Here is a 27,655-nt window from a genome sequence, read left to right as displayed (position 1 = left end):
AGCAGCAGCAGCAGTTCTCACCTTAATCATCTCTAATGATTTCCCCAAATTCCCAACAAGGAATCCCTTTGAAATGGTTTCCCATGTTTGAAAAGAGTCTGCCTTGGGGCTTCCCTGGTAGCTCATGGTAAAGAATCTGCTTGCCAGTACAGGAGACACAAGTTCAGTCCCTGGTCCAGGAAGATGCCACATGCTGAGGAGCAACTAAGCCCCTGCTCTACAACTATTGAGCCTGTGTTGTAGAGCCCAGAAATCACAACTACTGAGCCCACTTGCCTCAACTACTGACGCCCGAGCTCCCTAGAACCTATGGTCCACAACAAGTAAAGCGACTGTGTTGAGAAGCCCTCACACCACAACTAGAGCATAGACCCTGCTCACAGGAACAAAATAAAAGCCCAAGCAGCCACAAAGATCCAGCACAGCCAAAAATAAATTAATTAGCTAATTAAATTTAAAAAGAAAAGAGTCTGTTTTTTCTAGTAATGGCAATAATTCATTTTCCCATTTCCCATTCCAATGAAATAACATTCAATGTTCTGATAAAAGTTTAAGAACCATTGTATGGTTCCTAGGAAGTCATTGAGTTTCAATATGATTTTAGGCTCATATATATGAATTTGTTCCATGAGAATCAAATTCAGAAAGTGTCAACTTATTTATATTCTTAAATGAAATTAAATCTGGCTCAACCTTCATTGGCTTTAGTAGTAGAGAAATCCAATCCAAGACTTTTGGTGAAAAGTTTCCTCCCACTCAATTAGGATAAGGCCTCCATGTGGGGTTTACTCAATCAGGAGGTATTTTACCATTTGATCTGGAGGAAGTGGAGTTGCCCTTTCTTCCCGCATTCTTTCCTCCCCTCATTTGGGTGAGGGCTCTTTGCCAAAGCCCTCGAATAGCAGCCAGGATCCCAAACTCTTTGCATACTGGAAAAACTATATGAATGAATACTAGCTAAGATGTTAGCTGATATTGATCTTGGGTGGCCTTGGCCTGCAGGTGCTTGAAGCAGAGCTTCAGTTCCTGGCTAGAGACTGAGGATTGGGTAGCGGTGGTGAGAGCACTGAATCCTAGCCACTTAGACCAATGGTCAGTGACAAGACCCTGACTCTGCAGATTTACAGAAAAAGAATTCCCACAAAGATGAAAAGTAGTGAAACAAGTCAAGTGTTTACCAGGAGGAAAAAAAGTATAGTATGTGTGGATAGACACACAGGCAGACTCAAAGAGAGAGTTGCAGAGATGTGCCCTCATTGTAGCTGAAATCACTTACAAGGGGCATTACTTCCAGGTTTCCTTTAGCCAATCATTTTGATTTCCCTGGTTCAGAGTTCATATTTGGTATATCTCAAGATCTTCCCATGTGTGCCCACACATCTCTTAGCCAAGATGGATTCTACCTAAGAGGCCTACGGGTAGTTAGCATCACTTAGCATCACTCCCCTTTTGAGCTCCAAGGAACCTTTCTGCCCATGCGCAGTTGAGGAGTTCTCCTGATTTCAAGAATGAGAGATATGTGGTCTCTTATCTCCTTTCTTTGGAGAAGGCAATGGCAACCCACTCCAGTACTCTTGCCTGGCAAATCCCATGGATGGAGGAGCCTGGTAGGCTGCAGTCCATGGGGTCACTAGGAGTCAGACACGACTGAGCGACTTCACTTTAACTTTTCACTTTCATGCATTGGAGAAGGAAATGGCAACCCACTCCAGTGTTCTTGCCTGGAGAATCCCATGGACGGTGGAGCCTGGTGGGCTGCCATCTATGGGGTTGCACAGAGTCGGACATGACTGAAGCAACTTAGCAGCAGCAGCAGCAGCATCTCCTTTCTTGGCAGAACTTAGCCTCCTGCCTTGATTGTCCTGCTAGTCTCATCTTGGAGTATCTACATGGTGGGGCGGGGGGTGGGGGGAGGTGGGGATGGCTACCTCCTGCCTCAATATCATCTTAAACTAAGTGATATCCCTCTCAGAGGCATTAGTATTGTTATATGGAGTTATTTCCATGTATATTTAGAATAGAGATGTATTTAAATTTTACATAATACACACTTACTAGAATGACTAAGAATACAAAGGTTAACAATGTTAATTGTTGGCAAGGATATGAACCAGCTAAAACTTTCACATCATGCTGGTAGGATCACAAAATGGTACAGCCAGGCAGACTTCTGCAGGTCCAGGAATCCTGAAATCATGGATCACCTGTATATGCTTTGAAGCATGCTTTAGATGTTTTTTCTTGGAAGCCCTGCAACTACACTAAAAACTGAATGCTTTGTTGAAAAGACCTATGGTCAATGGTGGCAGAGTCTACATAGAACTACGCTTCGTGGTGTTCTGGGAAAAACATTTTGGCTTGTCAGCTATACTACTTAGTATAGCTGTATAGCCCATGGTGCTTTTGAATATGTTGGTAGTGTTGTCATGTGTTTTGAACCATCAATGGAGCCTACAATTCAAAATTCAGATACTGTCTTTGCAGAAAGTCTTAATTGACATTTTTATGGTATCCAAAGAGATGACATTGTGATTACAAAAAGCCCAAGTGATCCAAAATCACATATTTGTAAACGAGTAATTGGTTTTGAAGAAGACAAAATTCTCACCAGTAGCCCAGCAGATTTCTTTAAAAGACATTGTTTTGTGCCAACAGGTCATGTTTGGTTAAAAGGTGATAATCTACAGTTACAGATTTCAGGTACTATGGACTTGTTCCATATGAACTAATAAGCGGACGCATCTTCTTTAGATTTGGCCTCTGAGTGATTTTGGATTTCTATGTGACAGCCCTAATGGTCACAGATTTTCTGATCATTAGCAAACATTTGTTCTTTTGATTTGATTATTGTCTTCTGTTCAGGTGAGTTTATTATTGTCACTGGAACCATGTATTTACTAATAAACTATTTGCTATTCAGAAAAAAAATGGTACAGCCACTTTAGAGAATAGCAGTTTTTTAACAGTTAAACAAAAACTTACTATAGTGAGACATATACCTATACTATGATCCACAATCCCTAATTTCACTCCTAAACATCTAATCAAAGACATGCATTCCCATAAAAACCTCTATGAAAATGTTATAGACATTATTCACAAGCACTAAAAATTGGAAACAACCTAAATGTGGATCAACAGGTGAACGGATAGAATGGTGTATCCTAGACAGAAAATCAATCAGTAGTTGATTGAGTCTTAGAGTCAGGGAAGGGAACATGTCAGAACATTTTGGGGTGGTAGAAATGTTCCATACCTTGATTATGCTGCTGCTGCTAAGTCGCTTCAGTCGTGTCAGACTCTGTGTGACCCCATAGACAGCAGCCCACCAGGCTCCCCCGTCCCTGGGATTCTCCAGGCAAGAATACTGGTATGGGTTGCCATTGCCTCCTCCAATGCATGAAAGTGAAAAGTGAAAATGAAGTCGCTCAGTCGTGTCCGACTCTTCGCAACCCCGTGGACTGCAGCCTACCAGGCTCCTCTGTCCAGGGGATTTTTCCAGGCAAGAGTACTGGAGTGGGGTGCCATTGCCTGTTAAACTCTTTGTTGAAGTAGAAGTTTATTGTAGAAGTTTATTGTTTGTAGAAGTATATTGCATGAGGACAAGAGGTGGGCTTGGGATGGAGGATATTAGTTCTCCTGAAATCTGGTAGGAACTATTTTCAAATCTGCAGAGACAGGGCCTCTGAATAGATTGGCTACAAGTACGCAAAGAGTTTGGGACCCTGGCTGCTACTCAGGGGCTTTGGCAAAGAACTTTCACCCAGATGAGGAGAGGAGATGAAGGAGGAAGAAAGGGCAACTCTATTTCTTTCACCCAAAGTCTGGGATTGGATTTCTTCACCACTGAAGCCAATGGAGGTTAAGCCAGATTTAGTTTCATTTAAGAATTTAATGTAAGTTGAAGTACTTGCCTGGTGATCCAGAGGTTAAGACTCTGCCTTCCAACGCAGGGGGCACAGGTTTAATCCCTAGTCAGGGAACTAAGATCCTACATGCTATGCAGTGCTGCCAATAATAATAATTAAGAAAATTAAGTTGATACTTCTTGAGTTTGATTCTCATGAAACAAATTCATACAGATTCACAAATATGAGCACAAGATCATATTATTAGAAGGAAGTTAGAGAAAATATAATATCCAGAGAAAAGGACAACTAAAGGTGGTTCTGGCATGGACAGAAGTGGCGAGACAACACTTTGGCAGCAACAGGGCTCCTAGTTCCCCTGAGATCTTGCCAGAGAAACTGGTACTTCTTGCTCTCTTGAAAGACTCACTTACTTGGACTTAGAGACTTTGCAAAGAAACATACTTCAATAGTCTGTCGTGTAGGAAATTAAAAGTCAACTTTAGCATCATGTCCAAATTCGCAAAATTTGTTCAAAACAGTTTGCATTTGCCAAGCAATTTGTTTTGAACAGTTGCCTTGTCTATGAAAGGCAGCCAGAAGAAGATAACATTGCTCTATCAACATAAAACAAAGGCTATCTTCTTATAAACACATGCCCAAAATACCACATGCAGCTCACCCAACCTTGGGAGTTAGCAATTGCATATTGATGTAATGACTGAGAATTTTCAAGTAAGGAAAACCAAACAGACCTAAGATGTGTCTTCGTAGAGTAAACTAAAGAGATGGGTGATTATGTTAACATCAGATTATTATACATATTTATTGCTGCAGTAAAACCATCTCTTTACATGTTCTCTTGGCTTCATGATGGTGCGAAAAGTACTTGGATATAAAGATATGAAACTGTGATTATGATAAGAGTATAAGATTGATGATCTTTAATGACTGATCAAGATCAGAGGCTTGAGAGATTTTGAAATCTCTCAAAGGGTTGTCCCAGCCCAGGATTACTGGATGGAGCAGGGCCTGGAAGAATGTCTTAGTCCACTTGGGCTGCCATAACAAAACAGCCTCAGCTGTGTGGCTTAAACCACAGCAGTTTATCTTGTCATAGCTGTAGAGGCTCGAAGCTTGAGATCAGGGTACCAGAATGATCTAGTTTTAGTGAGGAGCCTCTTCTGGCTGCCATTTTGCTGTATCCTCACATGGGTTTCCATCAGTGTTAGCATGTGGAGAAAGCTTGACCTCTCTCTCTTCCACTTCTTAGAAGGTCATTAATTCTATTAGGCAAGGACTCCATCCTTATGACCTCACTTAACCTTAGTTACCTCCAAAAGCCCCATCTTCAAACACAATCACATCAGGAGTTCAGGCTTCAAGAGAGAAACTTGCAGGGGACGCAATTCAGTCCATAGCAAAAAGTAAGCAACCCCTCCCTCATGTCAGCATGGAACTTTCAATTTAGCCACCACAGAAACCTGTGGTGAAGCATGAAGCATGAAGCAACAGCAAAGAATAAGGAACACAGACCCCATAGCTCAGAAAGATGAGGGCTGGAGCACTCAGAAAAGGCCTTCTAAACCTGGGATTCTCTTGGGACATTCAAGCCTGCGTACAGATTTTCTAAACTCTGAATTTAGTCAGGAATTTCCTTGCTCGATGGCTTCCATTCTCTAATGAAAATGTCCAGACTCTAATCACTGCCTTCTGACCCCTCAGTTCTACCTCCCAGCCTCTTCTGTTGCCAAACTCTGAGGCAATCACATTGAGCTGCTTTCAGTCCCAAGGACTTTCTTTCACCTTCAGGCCTGTGCCTGGGTACTTTCCTCTTCCTGGAAGACTTATCCACCCAACACCTCACATCTCATCCTCTTGCCTCAGTCTGTGCCTGCCAGCTCCCTTCAACCTTGAGGTCTGAGTTTAGAGGACACTCCCTCAGAAAATCTCAGTGAGAACACAATCATGAACCCTCAAACACCTGTCACTTATCTGCATTTGGTAATGGAATGCCATGTAATATTCCACCAGTGCTCAAATTGCCCTAATCATCTCATAAATAATTATAATAGTTTATTTGTATGAATGAAGATCCAAAGTTCACACTTTGCCAAATAATGGTTAAATTATTCTACTGAATTATTACATATATAATATTTATCCACTACCTATCCAATCACATTGGTTGAACTGCCAAGTATTATCTGCCCCAGCCCACCAACCCCCACCCCCAGGCCACCCACCTTGGATGAAAATTTCCAGTTCACATTCACATCTATATGGCTGACCCCTAAACCAAACACTACTACTGACATTGTCCCTCAAAAATAATCTACCGACCTTCCCTGGTGCTCCAGTGGTAAGGAGTCCACCTGCCAGTGCAGGGAACATGGGTTCAATCCCTGGTCCAGGAAGATTCCATGTGCATGGAGCAAAAAAGCCCATGCACCACAACTATGGAGCCTGTGCTCTAGAGCCCACTAACTGTAACTACTGAGCCTGCACACTGCAACTGCTGAAGCCCATTCACCCTAGAACCCATGCTCCACAACAAGAGAAGCCGCTGCAGTGAGAAGCCCACGTACTGCAACTAGAGAGTAGGCCCTGCTGGCCACAACCGGAGAAAGCCTGCGCGCAGCAACCAAGACCCAGCACAGTCCAGTTCAGTTCAGTTCAGTCGCTCATTCATGTCCGACTCTTTGCGACCCCATGAATCGCAGCACACCAGGCCTCCCTGTCCATCACCAACTCCCGGAGTTCACTCAAACTCATGTGCATCGAGTCGGTGATGCCATCCAGCCATCTCATCCTCTGTCGTCCCCTTCTCCTCTTGCCCCCAATCCTTCCCAGCATCAGGGTCTTTTCCAATGAGTCAACTCTTCACATGAGGTGGTCAGAGTATTGGAGTTTCAGCCTCAGCATCAGTCCTTCCCAAGAACCCCCCGGACTGATCTCCTTTAGGATGAACTGGTTGGATCTCCTTACAGTCCGAGGGACTTGCAAGAGTCTTCTCCAACACCACAGTTCAAAAGCATCAATTCTTCGGCGCTCAGCTTTCTTCACAGTCCAACTCTCACATCCATACATGACCACTGGACCCAGCACAGCCATAAATAAATAGAACTTAAAAAGGGGGGGGGGCGGATTTTCAGAAAGTTCTGATGTGCAGTGAGTGATTCAACTCCTCTATTTCCCCCCCACACACAAAAAAGCTAACTCATCCAAATTTACTGACCTTCAGCCCAGATATATCTCCAGTATGTTATTTTCAGCACAACCTGACCTCATTGAAGGGTTCTTGAAGAACTAGAAAACTGACAATGTGCTTTAAAAGAAAAGAAGAGAGAAGATGTGTGATGTTCCAACTGGCAGCTCCAGGCTCTACCCGTACAGTCTTTGAGGACATTTACATGTCAGGAAGTTTATAATAAGCCAGATGAAATGTTTCTGCAGTGCACCCCATGAGACGTACTGTTCCAAAAGCTGAATCTAAGTTTAGATGGATTCCAAGATCTTCCCCCACCCTCCCGAAATCCTCTAAAAATAGCTTCTCTCTTACTTAGGAAATCTGTCTTGCTCCTGAACACAAATATGCTCTTACTTGATTCCAACACAAAAAGACATTACTGACTGAAAGAAAAACTGAGCTCTTAGCAAAGAGACACACATGGGTGAGGGACTATCTGAGCTATTTCTATTTACTTGCCTAGTGTTTTTGAACGAATGAAATGCTCCCCTCCCCCACTTCGGTGTTCTGTGTTGAAAACAGTGTAGAGGGGACTTTGCCAACAAAATATGGTGAGTGTAGGAGGAGGGAGATACAGGCAGTGTACCAAGCCCTGCTTTGTACCACAGAACATGCTGGAGAGAAAAATGCTGAAAAACAGAGAGAATAGGGGAGGATTTTTATTTCCATGTTGGCAGTTGATCACATTCAGTCTTATTCAATGAAGCTGCTTCAGTGGCTGTTGCCATGGGAACCAGACATGATTAAGTAGGTTATGGGATGCAGTTTCCATGGACTGGTGTTCTAAAGCGGGGTCGGGGTTTCACCCTCACTTTGGGTCTTCCAAAATTGCCAAAGTATTTTCTTTTAACAGGTGTGTTTTTAATTTCACTGTCAGTGAACACTCATAATATCTGAGATAAAATGGCTAAATTCATGAAATTCATATTTGTAGGATTTTGATTATTTTGTCAGAAATAAAATAATTTAGTATAATTGCCAGAAGAAGGCTGTAATTAAAAATTTTACATGTGCGCACAGTAAACTTTGCATCACAGTGTAGAAGGGATCATCTCACTTTGTAAGATCACCAAGGCCGTCACCGATTTGCATTATTTCTCTTTCCTGACTGCGCTGGTTCAGCAGAATACTCATCACTGTAGTGACACTGTAGTTACCTTCCCAAGATTGTCACACCCTCATTTGTTTAAACCAGACAGTTCTCTGGTAAGTCTGGACAGACATTCTGTCTTCCTAACCACCTAATGAGATGTAGCAACACTGCTTTCCTCCTCATATTCAGCCCCCATAGTTACTCACATGACACGCATGGACAGGCAGCTGACTCTTAGACACTGTGTATCCAGGATTCTTTCCAGAAATGCTCCACAGCAGTCAGTGTGTGGAAATCAACATACACCAAACTAAGCAAATAGCTGGGAGCTTGGGCAGTGCTGTCTAAAAGGCTATGTGCAGACCTAGGCTTTGCTGCTAGAAGCTGGGTGACTTGTTTCCTTTCCCACAACTGCTTCAGAATTTCTGGGAGGTACTTCCCAGTTTCTTCTTCAAGCCAAAAGGACTCCTAGCTGCTAGAAGTGTCGTCAGCTAACAGCTGGGGCCCTCTCCTGAAATCACCTTCTCCTAAAAAGAGCCAGCTCCCTCAGGGGCATGCTTCCTTCCTTCCTGGGCATCTCACAAACAAGATGCGGTTTATGGGGTGTGGGGGGTTGCCGGGGGCCAGCGTGAGGAACTCCGCCCATGGCAAAGGTCATGAGGAACGAGGCTTGGCATACGCAAAGGCGTGATCAAGCCTCAGGAAACCCCCTGTTCCCGAGCATCAACCCCAAAACCAGAGTCTGTTTTACGCTCTCACCTACACCTCTGACTTTACGGGGGGCTCTCCCCCATAACCGTTTCTCTCTGAGAAGGAGTAAACGTGCAGCTCCAAGGCAATAAAAATTCTTGGGCGTTTCAAGAGTGTTTCAGCTTACGGACTCCTCTGAAGGTTATCTAGCCCACCTGTATAGGTTTGTCCGGCCACATGTGATTGCTTACAGCCTCCCAACCTGAGAGGCACGAGATGTTTTAGACTTACTAAAGGCAAATTATTTTGGGAGTTAAAATTATTAGTATAGTGTGTTGGTTAGGAATTATTTGGTGAAGGGTTCTTCATTTGTTGTGTCAATAATTGTTGCTAATTCCCTGCGCTGGGTGGGACACGGATGTCTCAGGTCAAACCTCTCTGCTGACAGACTAGCTTGTGTGACAGGATTATCCTTACTGCCGCCACTAGGCACATGATTGTTTACTACCTCTCAACCATAAACAGCACAGAGAGTTTTGGAGTATTTTGAGAGTCTTAATTAGCGTAGGACTTTTTCTTCTTGTTGAGTCAATGATCGCCGCCAGGCCTCCATATCCTTAGGCACCTGGGAATATATTAATCAATGTATTTGGAATATAGCAAAGGAAATATGGTCGTTTTTGATGTTAGCAATACTAGACTTTTTGAGTTAATGGATTTTCTCTTTTGTAATAGATCACTGTACTTTGTTATAAATCACTGTGTCCCTGCTATGTAAGAATGTAACTTTATCATATCTTAAGACTAAATAGATCTTAAGGGGAGCATTGGTGAAAGGATTTTCATTTGTTGCGCTGATGTTTGCTGCTAAATCTCCATGTTCCCTACCCTTATAGTGAATATAACTAACATATAGGAGAAATAAGTATTAACCTTTATGCATATAGGAGAAATAAGTATTAACCTTTAAGGCTAATCATGTTAACCTTGAGTTAAATACATTCCTTTCTTGATTGTAACTCACTACACCCTCACCCTATAGGAATGTAACTTTATTTGGAGGGTGGTGCCTGGTTTAAGAAAAAACACCCTTGGAAGAAATAAGTTTTTTGGTTATCAGAAAGAAAGGATCATAAAATGTCAGCAGGTCTCATTCATGGCCAGAAGATGATGTAATATCCCTAAGACCTTTTTTTATACATTTATGTGAAGCACCTGATTTTGATAAAGGTCAGGACTGCTGACCCCCGCACGACTCTGTATTCATCCCTATGTGTAACAAAAGGTATATAAGCAAACCCAAAAATAAAGAAATCGGATCAGTTTCCGGAAAGAGTGATTCCCCCATGTCGCTTCTTTCTTGCTCCCGTTTTTCTGGCTGAATTCCCATCTGGAGCATGGATGCTATTCCACGTAATCCAAGTTATTCAGCCTCCTTTTCTCCACTAATCTTCCTACTACACTATCCGTTTCTAATCTCTCTCTATCTGTGATTAAATATGTATTTTTCCAAAGACACCGACTCCGTCCCCCCGCCTTCAAATCACCCTGGATCCACCAGGGCTGGACCCCGGCAGGGGGTGGGGTGGAGGACTACTGGTATGAAATACTGAGCACCTCATTCCCACCCACCTTGCCCCAGCTCCAGATCCCTGTGAAGAATCACCGAGCTCTAGAGCTCTAGAGCTCCCTGCAGAGTCAGCCACGGCACTTGTTGAGACTTCTCTGAAGCCCAGCTTCTCCCTCTGCCCAACCCTGCTTTTTTCACTCCATTTGCAAGGGTGCTGCTCACTAGGGCACTCCCTAGGAACATGCACTTTAGCCTCCATCTAAGAATCTGCTTCCCAGCATAAAGACCGGCAATAACTCTGAACTTCTGGGAAATTTCCTCCCCTATTTTTACAGTTCAATTTTGGGGCGACTTAGTCCCTACTAAGCCTCAGGTGTAAAGCATCTGGAAAAGCCCATCAGCTTCTCTATCCCCAGGCCACATGATTTCTGAATTAGGGCAATGAAGTAATGAGAAGAAGTCTGATGACATCTAAAAATGCAGATTTCCTAATTTCCCAGATCTACCAGAAGAGATGTTCTCTGTCACTGAATATGAACAAGGAAGCATGTGGACTTTGGTTTATTCTTAAAATGATGAGAAGTTTGCTGAGATTATAGCCAACCCAGGAAAGAGAAGAGAAATAATCACTCATCGAGTCACTGATTCAAACTACACCTGCGCCAGTTGCATCTGAAGCCAGCCTGCCTCTGGATTTCTCAACCCGTGAACCATTAATCTGCACTGTTGTCTGTTAACTTTGTTTCCCAACTGTAAAATGGCACTGATGATGCTACAGTCTTTCTAATAAGGATGTTTTGGAGAATACATTATCAATGTATCCAGTGTATCAGAAGTACACCACAGATGTCAGTGATTCACATGGCTTTGAAAATCCTTGGCTGATTTACATGATGGAAGACTGCATTTTCCTTACGCATGTGTTCCTCAGAGGAACGAAGGTTTTTATTGGAATATCTGGAACTGTTTTCAACCTGTAGTTTGATGCTCAATCCAGAACTGAGATTTTCAATTTGTAAGCAGTGGTATTTTAAAAAACTGAAGTCTCATGTGGAAACCATAGATATGTATACACATGAAAGTGAAAGTGTCATTCACTCATTCCTGTTCGACTCTGTGACCACATGGACTGTAGCATGCGAGTCTTCTCTGTCCTTGGAATTCTCCAGGCAAGAATACTGGAATGGGTTGCCATTCCCTTCTCCAAGGGATCTTCCCTATCCAAGGATAGAACCTGGGTCTCCCACATTATAGGCAGATTCTTCATTATCTGAGCCACCAGGGAAGTAATAATAATAAAAAGTATAGGGTACTTGCTATGTGCCAGGTACCATGCTTAGCACTATATTTTCAGGATATATATGCATGTTTGTGCAATAATGAATTCATTAAAACTTCCTGATAATTCTATGATGTACACACTACTATCATCTCTGGTACATCTTGTGAAACCTCTCCAGTACATTCACAATAGTGAATGCTAGAGTCTGATGACTATGAATATTTTCTCTGAATAATGGATACTTTGAAAGCAGCATCGGGTCACAAGGCTTTTTTTAAAAAAGCAGGAAATAAAATGTATGTAGCACAAATATTCTTAAGTAATAACTACACACATATACATACATACATATTCAATCAGAGCTTTAGCTATCTAAGTGAGAACAGTTGTTGAGAAATGCAATAGTTCTTCCATATTCCAGATAGTCCTGAGAAAACAATTTGCAAGGGGAAGGAAGATTAAGGATAGGAATTAATACTACTTTATACAGAGATGTGAAATTTTACGTTCATCAGAGAGAGAATTACAGAGCATGTTGGGAAAATGATTTATTTCCCCCTTTTGGGTTTAGGCTATAGGAACAATTAACATCTGTCGTTGGGAGACTGTGTATTTATGTTTCTGTGTGTATGAGCCTTCAGTTCCCTTATGGGAATACAGGAAATAGAGATTTTTCTCTGCAGCTGCACTGGTAGGGAGATTGGAGTTCAAGGTTAGGACTTGGGGGTCCATGTCCATTCTGAACTCTTCAAAGGGACCTGGGATACCAAAACCATAAGCTGACACTTACACCCCCAATGTATTGACCCAGGCAAAATAAATAAGCCTCCGGACCATGTACCACTCAGGGAAGAACACTGACAATGATCAAAACTAAGTCCCTGGGGCAGGGCCTGGGGTTTTGAACTAACAGAAGAGCTATGCATGGCAGCGAACAAGCATCTTTTACAAAGAGTGGAAGATGAGTTGGTGGGGTAGGTTTATGAACTAGGGTGTGTCAACAAGAAAGCCCAGTGAAGAATTAAATTTTTTGTAAAGTTTTCCTTTGAGCTAGAGGAAAATTCTTACATAGGCTCACTTTATTTTTTTTTCACTTTATTTATTTTTTTGGAGGCTAATTACTTTACAGTATTGTATTGGTTTTGTCATACATTGACATGACTCACTTTAAATGGCTTCCTTCTTAAGTGGTCTAAGTTCTCTTCAACAATGTAACGAAATCTGGTACCTCTACAAACCTTGAGAGTTGTAGTGATATTGGGGCAGAGGAAGTTGGGGAGAGGCTGCCAGATTATGTGGTGGTCAAAGGCAGAGAAAAGAGAGGCAGACGCCTCAGGCTTAGCAGGCTGCTGGGCTCCATAATCTGAAGGTCAGAAACCTATTGAGGGTCCTAAAACAAACATGGCTGCCCTTAAGGGTCCAAAACACAGAACTTGAGTTATAAGTGGAGTCAGTTAAGCTTTTTTTTTTTTTTTTTTAAGCAGAGGGTTATCAAAAGTCCATTACAAAAACTGCTTTACATAATTGAAAATATTTTTCAATATTTCCTGTGGCAGAAATGCAAAATCATTTTAGTGGTTGATCATAGAAGTTGTGGGAACTGTGTATTTCTCAAAGAGAGAAATTTAGTACATCTGGGCCTGACGTCATTCTCTGGAAGGGTTCTCTATGTAAGTACTCCAGTTTCATGAAATCCAAGTATATTTTTTGGTAGATTCTGCATGACAGGACTTGTAGACAGAAAGAGAGGGGAGTGATGTAGCACAGGAAGCCAAGAGCTCCAACTTCAGCTCACCATCAGCCAGCACGGTGCCTTCAGCCATATCTCCTTGGCCTCTTAGAGCCTCAGATTTTTCTTTAAAATGAGAATTTTGCAAATTCCACAATTAGAGATTAATTATTTTTGCCTAAATTGTTTCTTGCTGCTAAAATACACATGCCCCTGATTGTTGTCAGAAACCACAGTCAGGTATTTATGATAAAGTGGATTTATTCAAGAACAGGCTTTGGAAGGGGTTACTGAGCTGAAGAAAGAACACAGAAAAGGGAGGAGGGTCAAACCAACGTACATTTTCAGTACAGCTAATCAGCTAAGAGGGGAGAAAAAACGGAGAGTTTTGACAGTGTCACCTTGTCACGGTAAGAGGGAATACATGTCAACCCAGAAAGAGTTGAGTTTTACTAAGTATTTGTACCACTAAGAACAATTGCTAGCAGTGCCAGTTAAAATACTGGGGTACAAAATTATCATCATTGGGTTTCTTCCTGGGTTGTGATTGCCAGGTATACTTCAGAGTAAGAAAACTAATTCCTTTCTTTCAGATTTCCCCTCTAAAATGTTTATCTGATGATCACTTTTTAACTGTCATTTATTGAGAATTTAAAAAAGTTCTACTCTGTGTTATCAACTCCAAAGTAAAAGACTGATGAATAATTTTTCTAAAAAATGAGAACATTGAGGAAGTAATCTCTTAGGTCCCTTCCAACTCTGAAATATTTCAGTTGTGTCTTGGGCTTTACTTCTTGAAAGTGGAGGTGTTTGAAGGAGGTCATGATCACAGGACTCAATTAAAGGAGAAGGTACCAAGCTCAGGGCTGACTCATCGAGAGCAGACATGCATCCTGCCTGCATTTGTTGAACAATAAAGGGAGAGCAATGTCTTATAGTTAGTGGCATCTCAGAATTTCTTCCAGAAGTTTAGCAGACACTGTGAATTAGAGATGGAACTGGTGTAAATTTCTGCTTAGAAGTTAAGCTGGGCAACTCAATGCAGGGCTCAGTATAAACTCCTTTTAGAAGCAGCCAAGGAAATTGTCTTGACAGATACAACATTCTTGTATGTTTCAGGATAATCTCTTAGCCCAATCATCTGATCCTTACAGTTTAAGAAACCAAACAAAAATGCTTCTCTAGATATCATTTAGAATTTTTAATTGAGTCTTGATTAGAGACTATTTTAAACATCAGGAGAAAATACGAAAGGTATTTTAGCTCTGAAATAAGCTTTATTCCTCATAAAAACAAATATGAACATCTGGGCACGTTTCCTCCTCACAGTTTCCTCAGGAACAGATGAGCCTGGGATCTTTGACCCTTGTGGTATCTGGTGACTCATTCTTTATATGCAAAGATCATTTTAGTTGTGTGAAGAAGATTTTCCAATACAGGCCTACTCCCTGCAAAGTGGATTTCTTCCCCGGGAATTTTATCTATTACACTGTTTTATGATTTATTTTTGAAGACTTGAAACATTTTTGGTTCCTTGGAGGATGATTTGAATTCACTGAACAAAATACAGGCCCCTTTGTGAGCTAGAATTTCAGGATCTGTAACTTGACAAAGGTGATTTATGGCTTTTATGAATGTTGGAAAGTAGGCGTTTCAGTGGATTAAATTCCACTTAAAACTTGCTGGTAATCTGTGATATATTACAAAATAAAAGAGAAGCTGTTTAAGGTATTAGAACAAAGTGCAAATTCCTGAGTAAGTTTTAGCCAAGTAAATGACGACTTCAATTGCACAATTATTAGGAGACCAATTTTCATCTCAGTGTATGTGACACAAAGTTTGCCATAGATATAAAAGTGAGAAGCTTTACTTTAAAAGCTACAGTTTCCTAATGTTGATATTTTCTATGAATGTAAGAATTTTTTTAAGTGCCAAGATCTAATCTGGAGTTTCATTCATGTCCTCATACAGAAGAATTTGAGTTCAAACCTTCTTTTCCTGCTCCATCGAGACAATGTCCATCTCATGGGATGTTGGCCTTAGAGGAGGGAAAAAAAGAACAATAATAAACTGCAATGAGAAACAGGAAATGATATGTCGTGAGAAATTCCTTCCAGCCCCTGCACTTTAGGTTGACTGCATCTGTGTCACAGAGGGCCATGACCACAGTAAAACAGAAACTGTTTAGCTAAATGCTTTCCACTGAAGGGGTCCCAAGAGTGTCCTTAATTTTGGTTTTAGATGCTGAGTAACCTGATCCATTTTCAGATATGGGTGCTCTTGTGGGATTGGTCACATCCAGCAGAAGCCCTAGTTAGGAGAGAAATAGTTCATTGTTTATGTAGCCTCTGATTTGTTTCAGATCTAGTAAGTTGCATTAAAGACTCCCAATGCCCTCCTTTGTGGAAAAATTGGGCTGACATTATAACTATGGGAATAACTGTGATGATGGACAGGAAAAAGCTACTAAAAAGGGAACAAAGAGGCATACATCCAGTAAGATAGTCAAGGGAAGTCTCTCTGAGTAGACAATATTCAGCCAACACCTAAAGGAAGAGAAAGAGCCAGAATAAGAGAAGTATGGGAAGACCTTCTAGGAAGAATAAACACCATATTCAAAGGCCCTGAATTAGGACAGGCTGGTGTATGAGCCAAAGAGAGTAGTCTGAAATAAGCTTGAAAGGTGAGTAAGACTGAAGTCCTACAGCAGCTTGGAGGGCACTGCAAGTTTACATTTAATTCTGGGTGTAGTAGGAATCCATTGAGTGGTGTTAAATAGATCATAGCATGAACAAAGTTTTATTTTAAGATGCATCTATTGTCTATGTAGAGAATAGGTTGGATAGGGCAAGGAGATTGGGTGGTGATAAAGGACAGGTTGATAAAATCAGCAGCACTTCTGCTGGACTGAATTTAGAGAGTGGAAAGAAGGATGCATCAAGATGTACTGAAGTTTCTTACCGAAGTGTCTAAATGTGAGATGATGCCATTTATAAGACAGGTAAGGCTTAGGCTGGGGCAGCAGGTTGGAGGTGAGGAACCAAAGGCAACAAGAGATACACTGTGATGTCTCTGAAATTCCCTAGTTGAAATACCAAGAAGGCAGTTGGATATAGGAATCTTGAATTCCAGGAAGAGATGATGGCTGGAAATATTAATGTTGACATTGTTGGCATCTAGATGGTGTCAGAGCCAAGGTACTAGAAAAGATTATGCAGAAAGAGCTCAGAAAGACCAGAGAAATGATCAAGAACTCCAACATTTAGAGACTGGATAATGGAAAAACAACTTATATCGATAGCAAACAAGGAGATGGTTGTTTGCTGAGCAAACAAGGAGAAAATGACATCCTAGAAATCAGGAGGAGAGTATTTCCAGAAATAGTAGGGTGCTTATCTGAGTTATTGCTGCTTGGAAATCAGTAAGTTCAAAAACAGAAAAATGTTCATCAGATCAGGCAGCAAGGAGGTTGTTGTTAACCACAAAGAAAGCAGGTTTAAAGAAATAATGGGGGCAAAAGGCAGGCTGGAGGTATTGGAGAGGTAAAGTAGAAACAGCACGTAGAGGGCATTTTTCCAAGAAATTTGGCTGTGATGAAAGTAGCTTAGAAACTCTTTGCTTCCCTACATGTTATGAAAGAACAAAGCTCTAAGGTTCTTGCCACAATACAATGTTTTTTCCCTTCCTGTTTTGATTGCAATGTTCCTTTTGCTTCAATTTTCAATTACCACTAACTGGAAAATCACCTCCTTTTATCCCAGCATGAAACCTGGACATTATTGTCCTGTAAAGTAACTACTAATTATATTGGCAAAAGTAAACTTCCTGGAAGACTGTGTCCTTGCTGAATAAAGATATCATTTAAGCAACCCCGATTTCTTGTTAGAAGCTTAAAATATCTTTCTGTCTCATAAAACCAATTAAATATTCAGCAGAAATATCCCCCTTGTAGCTCAGCCAAGAAATTGAAAATGACCTTTTAAGTTTGTCTCCTTTTGTTAGTGCAGGAATAACTTTGAAAGATTAAAAAAAAGGTCATTCTTTTCACTTCTCTTTTACCTCTTACCTTTACAAGATGTGTCAGGACTATACGCTCTCAAGATTCGCTACCCCATTCTCAGCTTCAGTACCCAAATTATTACTTCATTTTTCCTCAAAATGCTCCTGGTTCCAATAGTACATATCTCCTTTGTCTCTTCTTTTCTCCCAATATTATCTTTTCCTTGGCTTAACCAAGCTCAGTTTCTCAGATGACCCCAATGACACCCCATCTCCTGTTATTCATATTCTTGTTATTCACACTCTCCCTCACTATTAAGGCCAACCTCTGCGACCGATAGAATTACGGAAATGAAAGAAGACGAATTATAACACTTAGGTCACAAAAATCACTGTGACCTCTGCCTTACTCTCTCTGGAACTGCTTACTCTGTGAGAAGGCAGCCACCGTGTCATGAGAACAGTAAAGCAATTCCTGGAGAGGTCCTTCTGGGGAAGATCTGAGGTTCCTACCTATAACTAGAACTATTCGAGCATGCCATCTTGGAAATGAATCTTTCAGCCCCAGATGAGCCTTCAGAAGACTACACACAGCCCAGATAACATTTTGCTGTAGCCTTCTCTGAGACCTGGAGTCAGAACCGCTTAACTAAGCTGCTTCTAAATTACTGACCCACAAAAAATGTGATGTAAAAAACTTTAACAACACTGAGTTTTGAGGAAAAGATAGCCAATACATCACTGAAAATCAATTAACGCAAAATGTTCCACAAATTTTCAGAAGAGTTTACATATTCTAAAAACGGTAGTTTTAAACTCAAATCTATAATTGATAATTTTCAGACAACAGGAAAAGTGAAGTGAAGGCTTCAGTACAAGGAATAAGGAGAGGAGATGATAATTTCTCTTTGCATATGTATGTTTTGGGAAGCAGGAGAGGGCAGAAGATACTAATATATAGTAAATGAATGGGTCCTGATTATCTGCTCTCTGATCAAACCCCTCCTAAACCCATACATCTTGTCAGAGCTTATTTCCGTCCTTCTCTTTAAAAAAAATATTTCATTGAAGTAGATTATCATGGTAGATTAAAAGTAGTCTCTTTTAGGGAAGCCAGCTGACTTAGACCACCATGCCAGGATGAAGCTCAAGCTAGCTAACTGAAGAAGTCTTTGAAAGGAGAGAGGTGCCTGAGCTGTTTCAGTCATCCCAGCTAAGGTGCCAGACCAGCAAGTAGAGAAGCTACCTTGGATATCTGGTCCAGTCAGCTTTTCAGCCCTCCAGCCCCAGCTGCCAACTGACTACAACTGCGTGAGAAACTCTGAGCAAGAACCTCCCAGCTGAGCCCAGTCAGCCAACAGAACTAGAGAGATAATAAAATGGTTGTTTTAAGCCACCAAATTTTGGAATGATTTGTTCAGGCAGCAAAAATAATTATAATAGTGAAAGAGGAAATTAAGCAGAGAACACTAGGAATGTCTGTTGATGCTGGCAATCATTAGTTTGTAATGGAGCCATTTGTCTGACTTTGTTATTAATACTTTCTCTAGCTCAGCTTCTTAGGTTCAGGATCAGAGGGAGTGGATAGCAGGACTTCTGCAAGATGGTGATGATACTGATGGTGATGATGATAATGATGGTGATGATGATGGTTTAGTGGTTAAAAGCAACAATTTGTTATCTTCTAGAGGTTTGGGACTGATGAGCTCATTAGGGCAGTTCTTACTTGAAGTGTCTCAGATGGTGGCAGAGAGTTTCTTTTTCTACCCAATCTCTCCACATGACTAGCATGGGCTTCCTCACAGCATAACAGTTTCAAAGTAGTCAGATTTCTTACATAGCAGCTGGCATCCCTCAGAGCAAACATTCTAAGAGACGCAGGCAGAAGCTATAGGGTTTTGAAAGATTATTATTTTGCCAATGACATGAACAGACATTAAACACCAAAGGGGTGAAAAATGGACATGTAATAAGACTAGGTTTGAATTTTTGTTAATGATTCTATTTATTGATTGATTGATTTTTGGCTGTGCTGGGTCTTCACTTCTGCATGGGCTTTCCGCTAGTTGTGGTAAGCCAGGGCTACTCTTTGTTGCAGTGTGTAGGCTTCCCATTGCAACGGCTTCTCTTATTGCGGAGCTTGGGCTCTAGGGCATGCGGGCCTTGTCATTTGTGGCACACAGGCTCAGTAGCTGAGACTTCTGGGCTCTGAAGCACATGCTCAGTAGTTGTAGACCATGGGCTTAGTTGCTGTGAGGTATGTAGGATCTTTGTACCACTGAGTCACCCAGGAAGCCCCTAGGTTCGATTTTAAAAGGAAAAAAGGAATTGAGAAAATGGAGCTATGGTGCCCCAAAAACTTGTTATCTAGAACCAGTGTTGCCCAAAATAAGTTTCTCTCTTTTTTTTTTTAAAGTACACACTGCTATATTTTAGAAATAAATAAATAAAACTGTGCTGAAAGTAAAATGAATTTTTTTTAATAAATTAAATCTTTCAGGATTTATAAGAGAAAACAAAATCTAAAGCTAGTCATTGACCATTAGCATTTTCTCTTCTGAACTCTTGGTCACCTTATTTCATCCACACTTTTTGTGTCTTCTATTATAGTTACTTGGGCATTTGAATTATTCCCAGGTACAAGATGGTGACATCCAATAGGACAAGGGCCATCTTATTTTTTTTTTTTTAACATCATAGTAGCCTCATGCCATGTTTCAAGCAGGGCTTCCATAACAGTTGTAGTTCTGCTAAGTATTTGGTCTTTAAGAAGAAATATTAACATCCTCTTATTTTTCTTGATCATGAAGCAGAATGCTGAAAGCTTTCAAGATGACTAAAAAATGCTTTCCATCATTATTGGTGGTCACTGATGACTTTTTGTTCAGGTTAACTTCCTCAACCTTGACATAGCTCTTGACTTTGGTGAAGGCCTTCAATGGCAAGTGCTTCAGAGTCGGATGTTAAGCATACCATTTGATAATGAAAATACTTATTCTTCAGGGAGGTAGGGAAAGGCAGGATGACTCTTTGTCAGTTTGAACACTTGGCATGGACTCTGGCTGGCAACAAGATGGCATCTGAGAGGTTAGAGGAATTTTGGACCTAAGTGTCCTTAGGCTTATCAAAAGCATAGTTTCTATTGGACAGTCAGGAATAACCTTTGAGTGTATGGATCACAATAAACTGAGAAAAATCCTCAAAGAGATAAGAATACCAGACCACCTTACCTGCCTCCTGAGAAACCTGTATGCAGGTCAAGAAGCAACAGGTTAAAAAAAAAATTTTTTTTTTAATTAAAAAAAATAAAAAGAAGCAACAGGTAGAACTGGACACAGAAATACGGACTAGTTCAAAATTGGGAAAGGTATACATCAAGGCTATATGTTGTTACCGTGCTTATTTAACTTCTATGCAGAGTACACCATGCAAAATGCCAGGCTGGATGAAGTTCAAGCTGGAATTAAGATTCCCTGGAGAAATATCAGTAACCTCAGATATGCAGATAGCACCACCCTTACGGCAGAAAGTGAAGAGGAACTAAAGAGCTTTTTGATGAAGGTGAAAGAGAAGAGTGAAAAACCTGGCTTAAAACTCAGCATGAAAAAAAACAAAGATAATGGCATCCATTCTCATCATTTCATGGCAAATAGATGAGGAAAAAATGCAAATAGTAATAGACTTTATTTTCTTGGGCTCCAAAATCACTGTGGAAGGTGACTGCAGCCATGAAATTAAAAGACACTTGCTTCTTGGAAGAAAAACTATGGCAAACCTAGGCAGCATATTAAAAAGCAGAGACATCACTTTGCCAACAAAGGTCCACATAGTCAAAGCTGTGGTTTTCCAGCAGTCATGTATGGGTGTGAGAGTTGGACAACAACAATTAGCAGGACTCTGTAGATAGAGTCCATAGTGGTGCTGGTGGTAAAGAACACTCCTGCCAGCGCAGAAGACCTAAGAGATACAGGTTCTATCCCTGGGTCAGGAAGATCCCCTGGAGGAGGAAATGCAACCCACTCCAGTATTCTTGCCTGAAGAATCCCATGGACAGAGCAGCCTGGCAGGTTACAGTCCATGGGGTCACAAAGAATCCGACAGGACTGAAGCAACTTATCATGCAGCACATAGAACTGACTTGTTATTGTTGTTCATTTGCTATATTGTGTCTGACTCTGTGACCCCATGGAGGGCAGCATACCAGGCTTCCCTGTTCTTCACTATCTCCCGGAGTTTGCTCAAGCTCACGTTCATTGAATCAATGAAGCTATTCAACCATCTCACTCTCTGTTGCCCACTTCTCCTCCCGCCCACAGTCTTTCTCAGCATCAGCATCTTTTCCAGTGAGTCAGTTCTTTGCATCAGGTGGCCAAAGTATTGGAGCTTCAGCTTCAGCGTCAGTCCTTCCAATGAATATTCAGGGCTGATTTTCTTTAGGATTGACTGGTTTGATTTCCTTGCAATCCAAGGGACTCTTTAGAGTCTTCTCCAGTACCACAGTTCAAAGGTATCAATTATTTGGTGCTCAGCCTTCTTTATGGTCCAGTTCTCACATCCATACATGACTGCTAGAAAATCCATACCTTTGACTATATGGAACTTGTCAGCAAAGTGATATCTCTGCTTTTTTAAAATGCTGTCTAGGTTTGTCATAACTTTTCTTTCAAGAAGCAAGGGTCTTTTAATTTCATGGCTGCAGTCACTACTCTCAGTGATTTTGGAGCCCAAGAAAATAAAATCTGTTTGGGGGGCTACAATCCATGGAGTCACAAAGTCAAACATGACTGAGCAACTAACACTTTCACTTGACTTGTACCACCCTATATTTTGAGGATGTTCTACTTGGAAATCAAAATGTGAAACTCACTGTCTGGTGTTTCTGTAAAAGCAGCTCAGTGTTGGCAACAAGTTACAAACTCCGCAACAACCACTCCCAAAGGAATAAAGCAAGCCTAAACCCATCCAAAATCACTGCAGATGGTGATTGCAGCCATGAAATTAAAAGACGCTTACTCCTTGGAAGAAAAGCTATGACCAACCTAGATAGTATATTCAAGAGCAGACACATTACTTTGTGAATAAGGTCCGTCTGGTCAAGGCTATGGTTTTCCTGTGGTCATGTATGGATGTGAGAGTTGGACTGTGAAGAAAGCTGAGTGCCGAAGAATTGATACTTTTGAACTGTGGTGTTGGAGAAGACTCTTGAGAGTCCCTTGGACTGCAAGGAAATCCAACCAGTCCATTCTGAAGGAGGTCAGCCCTAGGATTTCTTTGGAAGGAATGATGCTAAAGCTGAAACTCCAGTAGTTTGGGCACCTCATGTGAAGAGTTGACTCACTGGAAAAGACTCTGATGCTGGGAGGGATTGGGGGCAGGAGGAGAAGGGGACGACCGAGGATGAGATGGCTGGATGGCATTACTGACTCAATGGACGTGAGTCTGAGTGAACTCCGGGAGTTGGTGATGGACAGGGAGGCCTGGCATGCTGTGATTCACGGGGTTGCAAAGAGTCGGGCACGACTGAGCGACTGAACTGAACTGAAACCCATCCTATCTGGTCAGTAGACAAAATTTCACAAAAGAAAAACGAGAAAAGTAAATGCAGACCAAGCCCAAAATCTTCATCCCATGACTATGTTGATTGGGCATAAAACAGATACCACAGATGCCTGAGTTTTTAACCTCACTGAATATCCAGAAACTCAGAAAAGATTTAGAACAGAAACAATCAAATGTGAATACCCTACCATAACCACCAAGGGCTTAGGGGTAGGGAATACTGGCTTTCATTTCAGTAAAGAGGTAAAAGACAAATGTTATTTTCTACATACATTGAATTAAGATTTTTAGATAAAGTAATATCTTAAAACCCACATCAACTGTAATTCTACCAGTTCAGTTCAGTTCACTCACTCAGTCGTGTTTGACTATTTGCGACCCCATGAATCGCAGCACACCAGGCCTCCCTGTCCATCATCAACACCCGGAGTTCACTCAAACTCATGCCCATCAAGTCAGTGATGCCATCCAGCCATCTCATCCTCTGTCCTCCCCTTCTCCTCCTGCCCTCAATCCCTCCCAGCATCAAGGTCTTTCCCAATGAGTCAACTCTTTGCATGAGGTGGCCAAAGTATTGGAGTTTCAGCTTCAGCATCAGTCCTTCCAGTGAACACCCAGGACTGATTTCCTTTAGGATGGACTGGAAGGATCTCCTTGAAGTCCAAGGGACTCTCAAGAGTCTTCTCCGACACCACAGTTCAAATGCATCAGTTCTTCGGTGCTCAGCTTTCTTCACAGTCCAACCCTCACATCCATACATGACCACTGGAAAAACCATAGCCTTGGCTAGATGGACCTTTGTTGGCAAAGTAATGTGTCTGCTTTTGAATATGCTATCTAGGTTGGTCATAACTTTCCTTCCAAGAGTAAGCGTCTTTTAATTTCATGGCTGCAATCACCATCTGCAGTGATTTTGGAGCCCCCCAAAAAATAAAGTCTGACACTGTTTCCACTGTGTCCCCATCTATTTCCCATGAAGTGATGGGACCAGATGCCATGGTCTTCGTTTTCTGAATGTTGAGCTTTAAGCCAACTTTTTCACTCTCCTCTTTCACTTTCATCAAGAGGCTTTTTAGTTCCTCTTCACTTTCTGCCATAAGGGTGGTGTCATCGGCCTGAGGTTATTGATATTCCTCCCGGCAATCTTGATTCCAGCTTGTGCTTCTTCCAGTCCAGCGTTTTTCATGATGTACTCTGCATAGAAGTTAAATAAGCAGGGTGACAATAGACAGCCTTGACATAGTCCTTTTCCTATTTGGAACCAGTCTGTTGTTCCATGTCCAGTTCTAACTGTTGCTTCCTGACCTGCATACAGGTTTCTCAAGAGGCAGGTCAGATGGTATGGTATTCCCATCTCTTTCAGAATTTTTCACAGTTAATTGTGATCCACACAGTCAAAGGCTTTGGCATAGTCAATAAAGCAGAAATAGATGTTTTTTTCTGGAACTCTCTTGCTTTTTCCATGATCCAGAAGATGTTGGCAATTTGATCTCTGGTCTTCTGCCTTTTCTAAAACCAGCTTGAACATCTGGAAGTTCACAGTTCATGTACTGCTGAAGCCTGGCTTGGAGAATTTTGAGCATTACTTTATTAGCATGTGAGATGAGTGCAATTGTGCGATAATTTGAGCATATTTGGCATTGCCTTTCATTGGGATTGGAATGAAAACTGACCTTTTCCAGTCCTGTGGCCACTGCTGAGTTTTCCAAATTTGCTGGCAGATTGAGTTCAGCACTTACACAGCATCATCTTTCAGGATTTGAAATAGCTCAACTGGAATTCCATCACCTCCACTAGCTTTGTTCGTAGTGATGCTTTCTAAGGCCCACTTGACTTCACATTCCAGGATGTCTGGCTCTAGGTGAGTGATCACGCCATCATGATTATCTGGGTCGTGAAGATCTTTTTTGTACAGTTCTTCTGTGTATTCTTGCCACCTCTTCTTAATATCTTCTGCTTCTGTTAGGTCCATACCATTTCTGTCCTTTATCAAGCCCATCTTTGCATGATATGTTCCCTTGGTATCTCTAATTTTCTTGAAGAGATCTCTAGTCTTTCCCTTTCTGTTGTTTTCCTCTATTTCTTTGCATTGATCGCTGAAGAAGGCTTTCTTATCTCTTCTTGCTATTCTTTGGAACTCTGCATTCAGATGCTTATATCTTTCCTTTTCTCCTTTGCTTTTCACTTCTCTTCTTTTCACAGCTATTTGCAAGGCCTCCTCAGACAGCCATTTTTCTTTTTTGCATTCCTTTTCCATGGGGATGGTCTTGATCCCTGTCTCATGTACAACGTCACGAACCTCCATCTATCAGATCTAGTCCCTTAAATCTATTTCTCACTTCTACTGTATAATCATAAGGGATTTGATTTAGGTCATACCTGAATGGTCTAGTGGTTTTCCCCACTTTCTTCAATTTAAGTCTGAATTTGGCAATAAGGAGTTCATGATCTGAGCCACAGTCAGCTCCCGGTCTTGTTTTTGCTGACTGTATAGAGCTTCTCCATCTTTGGCTACAAAGAATATAATCAATCTGATTTTGGTGTTGACCATCTGGTTATGTCCATGTGTAGAGTCTTCTTTTGTGTTATTGGAAGACCTCGAGCCCAAAGTCAGGGGAGGTGGCCAAGAGGAGCAACCCCACATCCAAGGTCAGGAGGGGCAGCCATGAGGAGATATCCCTTGTCCAAGGTAAGGAACAGCGGCTGCGCTTTGCTAGAGCAGCTGTGAAGAGATACCCCACATCCAAGGTAAGAGAAAGCCAAGCAAGACAGTAGGTGTTGCGAGAGGGCATCAGAGGGCAGACACACTGAAACCACAGAAAACTAGCCAATCTGATCCCACAGACCACTGCCTTGTCTAACTCAATGAAACTAAGCCATGCCCTGTGGGGCCACCCAAGACTGGAGGGTCATGGTGGAGAGGTCTGACAGAATGTGGTCCACTGGAGAAGGGAATGACAAGCCACTTTAGTATTCTTGCCTTGAGAACCCTATGAACAGTATGAAAAGGCAAAATGATAGGATACTGAAAGGGGAACTCCCTGGGTCGGTAGGTGCCCAAAATGCTACTGGAGATCAGTGGAGAAATAACTCCAGAAAGAATGAAGGGATGGAGCCAAAGCAAAAACAGTCCCCAGCTGTGGATGTGACTGGTGATAGAAGCAAGATCCGATGCCGTGAAGAGCAATATTACATAGGAACCTGGAATGTTAGGTCCACGAATCAAGGCAAATTGGAAGTTGTCAAACAGGAGATGGCAAGAGTGAACGTCAACATTCTAGGTATCAGTGAACTAAAATGGACTGGAATGGATGAATTTAACTCAGATGACCATTATATCTACTACTGTGGGCAGGAATCCCTCAGAAGAAATGGAGTAGCCATCATGGTCAACAAGAGTCCGAAATGCAGTACTTGGATGCAATCTCAAAACGACAGAATGATCTCTGTTTGTTTCCAAGGCAAGCCATTCAATATCACAGTAATCCAAGCCTATGCCCCAACCAGTAACGCTGAAGAAGCTGAAGTAATTCTATAATCACACATAAAATGTGTACGATATATTTTGTGACTCTCACAGTCAACTTGGAAAACTTTGTTTTTTGATGTTTAAAGTGACCAATAAGTCTCTTCCTTATGTACTTTGTTAGTAGCTTTTAATCCTTTTGCTATTGAAAAGAGTGGTGTTGTGAAATTATAACAGGTAGATTTTTATGGTGTGAGGAAGGTGTTAGGAAGGAAAAATAATTTTAATCCCTTCTAGGTTCTTGGCTGAGACATCTCCTTGCAATAAAAGAGAGATTAGGAAGAGAAAAATATATATAATTTAACTTTGTATGTAAGGGAGCCCAAATATAAGAGACCTTCTTATACATCATGAGCCAAGGAAAAGGAAGTAGGGGTCTGGGACTTCAAAAGGAACTTCTCCTTCTGGGACTCCTATAATGTGAATATTAGTATGCTTGATATTATCCCAGGGGTCTCTTAAATAGTCCTTATTTCTTTTTTCAGCTTGAGTGGTTTCCACTACTCTGTCTTCCAGCTCACTGATCTGTTTCTCTGTATCATCGACTCTATTCTTGATTTTTTCCAATGTACATGTTATTTCAGGTACTGTATTTTTCATCACTGTCTGGATTTTCTTTATATTTTCTTTTCTTTTCTTTTTTTCTTTTTATTTTCTAATGCTTCATTAAAAACTTCTAAATTCTCACTCTGTTTATCCAATCTTCTTCCAAGATCTTTGAGCGACTTTAAAATAATTACTTTGGACTCTTTTCTGGTAGATTATCTCCATTTCCCTTAGCTCTTCTTCTTGGGTTTTATCTTGTTCCTTCCTTTGGATAATATTCCTTTCTTGCCTCATTTTGCCTCATTTGCTGTTTTTATTTCTATGTTTGGAAGGTTATGCTTCCAAACCTTGGAGACATCCTATGAACAACCCCCTCTAGTCTCTAGAGCTATGCTCTAGGGTTGCTGTTTATGTAGGCAGCATAGGTCCTTCTGTGGCGGTTTGCATACTACTGTGGGTGGCCTGGTAAGTGTGACTGGCCCTTGGTCTGATAGGTTGCCAGGTCCTGCCTTGAGTGGGGGCTGCCAGCCACTGGTGGTCAGCGCTGGGTTATGAAGCAGCTG

General features: G+C 41.4%; 1 pseudogene; it reads left to right on the top strand.

The window, feature by feature from the left end:
- The first annotated feature begins 2,231 nt into the window (after positions 1-2,231).
- LOC101109635 (mitochondrial inner membrane protease subunit 1-like) lies at positions 2,232-2,820 on the top strand (annotated as a pseudogene).
- Positions 2,821-27,655: the final 24,835 nt, after the last annotated feature.

The sequence above is a fragment of the Ovis aries genome, chromosome 13 (assembly GCF_016772045.2).
Source record: "Ovis aries strain OAR_USU_Benz2616 breed Rambouillet chromosome 13, ARS-UI_Ramb_v3.0, whole genome shotgun sequence".
Lineage (NCBI taxonomy): Eukaryota > Metazoa > Chordata > Mammalia > Artiodactyla > Bovidae > Ovis > Ovis aries.
The sequence above is the reverse complement of the archived record's forward strand: the minus strand, read 5'-3'. Positions and strand labels throughout refer to the sequence as shown.